The sequence below is a fragment of the Anomalospiza imberbis genome, chromosome 34 (genome assembly GCF_031753505.1).
Source record: "Anomalospiza imberbis isolate Cuckoo-Finch-1a 21T00152 chromosome 34, ASM3175350v1, whole genome shotgun sequence".
Lineage (NCBI taxonomy): Eukaryota > Metazoa > Chordata > Aves > Passeriformes > Viduidae > Anomalospiza > Anomalospiza imberbis.
In genome coordinates this window covers 360,868-364,157 of record NC_089714.1, presented here as the reverse complement: position 1 = coordinate 364,157, position 3,290 = coordinate 360,868, and positions in this window count along the sequence as shown.

Here is a 3,290-nt window from a genome sequence, read left to right as displayed (position 1 = left end):
GCTCTGCCTGGGGCCTGGGGACACTTTGATATGAATTGTGTCCTTGAGTGGAACCCATTAACAGTTAAAGAAAGCCTGGACTTTGAATCTGACTTTTTGAGTTCTTGAGAAGCTCTTTGAGCACACTCTGAGGGACTGGGTCTGATGCAAACAGCACCAAAGCCCCAGAGGTCATTAAAGTCCTGGTGCTGTGTCTGTGCTGCTGAGCTGGGCTGGGCTCCTGGCCCCGAGGCAGCTCCTGGCAAGGGCAGCGCTGCAGAGAGACAGCTCTGGCCAGGAGCAGCTCCTGTGCACAGCCCAGCGGGGCTGGGGCACTGCCAGGGCATCCCAGGGACACGAGCAGGGCACAGACAGAGCTCACAGGGGCTCAGCACTGGCAGGGGCTGTGGGGTGTCCCAGAGGGGGCTGTGTCACAGCAGCAGCTCTGTGGCTGTGTCACGGAGGCACAGAGCAGCTGTGATGTCAGAGAGGGGCTGTGTGACAGCACAGAGTGGGTTGTGTGAGGTCACAGACTGGGCTATGACATCACAGAGCGTGTTGTGTGAGGTCATCAAGCAGCTATGGCATGACAGAGGGGACTGTGTGACATCACAGAGCAGGCTGTGACATCATGGCATGGCTGTATGACATCATAGGGCAGGCAGTGAGGTCAAAGTGTGTGCTGTGACATTACAGAGTGGCAGCATGACATCACAGGGAGGGTTTTGTGACATCACTGAGGGGGTTGTGACACCACAGGGCAGGCTGTGACATCATAGAGAAGGGTATAAGGCAATAGAGCAGATCCTGCCATCATAGAGGGTGGCTCTGTGACAACAGAGAGCGGGTTGTGACATCACCGGGTGGCTGTGTAATGTCATAGAACAGGCTGTGACACCAAAGAACAAATAGTGACATTGCAGGGTGACATTGTGACATATCACAGTCTTCTGTGACATCACAGAGCAGGTGTATGACATCACAGGGTGACAACTCAGAGTTGGCTCTGTGACATCACAGGGGCTGTGTGACATCACAGGGGTGTATGTGTGACGTCACAGGAGCTGTGTGACATCACAGGGGCTGTGTGAGGTCACTGGGGAGGTCACTCCACCCCAGCCCCCCCTCTCAGTTCCCCCAGAGAAGTCCAACGCTGCTCGTGCACAGCGGGGTTCCCTGTCCCCCCGGGTCCCCCCGACCCCGGCGCCGCAGCCTCCCCCAGAGCATGTTCCACGAGATCGACCCCAGAGCCAGACATGGGGACGGGGGCCGGGGCAGTGGGGGGTGGGACAGGGGGACAGGGACCCACCGGCAGCGCCCCCGTGTCCCCCAGGGCCAGAGCCTGGGCCAGGGGTCCTTCACCCTGTTACCAATGAGGGCTTGAGAGCGCTGAAAAAATCCCCAGCAAGGGATCAGCAAAAACCAGATTTAATATTAAGTGACAGCATGGCAAAGTTCCTTGGCAAGAGTCACTCTGCTCCTGACTGGACACTTCAGGCGCACCAAGGAAACAAAGCAACAACAAAACTAAACAAAATCCAGGCAATCAAATCAGAAATAAGCTGAGACCTGGGGCTTTCATTGCTATGGAAAAGAACTGTGCTTCTCGTCCAGCTGCCCATGGCCAGAATTGGGATTTCACCTCCAACACTGCCTGTTGTGACAGCCTGGAGGAGATTGTTGGCTGGAAACATTTCATGTGTGGGGAGGAAGGGGCAGGTCCAGCCTTGCCCTGCCCTGGAACCCCAGCCCTGCCCTGCCCTGGAACCCCAATCCCCCCAGAGCCTCTATCCCAGCCCAGCAGTGTCTGCCAGTCCCTGGCACAGCACAGGCAATGCTCCACAGCCACCTCTGGAGCCCCCAGCCCAGCTCCTGAGCGACCAAATGACCCCAAGTCCCACCTGAGGGAAGGACCCAGGAACACCAAGGGGTATTTATGGCTGGCCACAAGGCAAGCACACATTTGACCCTACCTCCCCTTGGAATTTCTATTTTTTTGAGAACCACTGGAATCCAGGAGTTGGTAGCTCTGTGTGTGCTTCTCTAAATCTTATTTTTCTCTATTTCTGTGTCTTCTTGCGAATTTTGATTAACTTAAAATTGAACAGGATTGGAGTTTGTGAAGTTGAATGGGCCAAATTAATACTCTGAGAAGTGTTTTTGTTGATTAAATGTTGTATAAGACCTTTTGCCAAAGTTTCTCTGATCTTCTAAAGTTGCCAGTAAAGGCTGTTTTGTTGTTTTGAGCTCATGAGAATCTCTTCTTGGTATTTCTCCAGTGCATCCAACTCAGAGGACACAAACAATTGCAATTCCTCTTAAATGTCTCCTTGAGAGAGTTGTTTGGGGGATGGGGGTCATGGCTTGTGTGTCCTGCTTGGCACAGCCCAGGCAGGGCTTTCACAGCCACATTCTACACTCCATTTCCCAGCTGGAGCCGCTGGTGCCTCTGAGTTCTGCTGCCCCAGCCCCAGGGACGCTCTCCTTGTCTGCCCATTCCCCCACGGTCTCTGGGCAGGGATGGCCTCAGTGGGGGCTGCTGACATCCTCAGCAACTTGGAGGCTGCTGCTGAATTTTACTGCTCCAGAGGCTTCTTCAGCCTTCAGCTCTTCAGTTCAGGAATTCAGTGTCCCAGAGCTCATTAACATTCAGAACATCTTAACAAGCCAAACCTCTGGGAATAAGGTAAGTGTTCAAATAATTTGTGGTTAATTAGCCCAATTACAGAAGCCTCTTCAAAGTGAATACACTACATTTTAAAAGACAGTGAGAAAATTTTTTTTGGTCCTGTTTAGTTTTTTTTTCCATGTTAATGCATTGATATGTGCACTCTCCAATTGACACTGAATCCAAGTACCTCCTCATGCAGTTGGAATAGATATGAAAATCAAGACCCTTCATGGCTGACAATCAATCAGACTCTGTCCCTACCCCCACCCCACCATCTCCCCCATCCAAGCCCTGGCACTCAGAGCAGCCTTGTGCAAATCTGAGCTCCCTCCAGCCCAGGCTGCACCTGCAGGTTTCAGCTCCTTGGCTCCAACTCCCCCCTGCTTTCCTTGGAGAAGGAGCTGCCCGAGACACAGGGGGATGTTCATTTCTTGTCAGCCAACAAACCCAAGGGAAGGCACAGCTCCAGCAAATTCAAAAGTCATTCCTCTGCTGGATATTAAATCCACCTTGCACAGCAGACAGTCTCAGAGCAATGGAAAACACCTTCTGTGCCCAGCACAGATCCCAAGGTCCCCCCAAACCCTCCCTGCCCCAATTCTGCCCAGATTTGCTCTTTGCACACACGAGTCACAGGCTG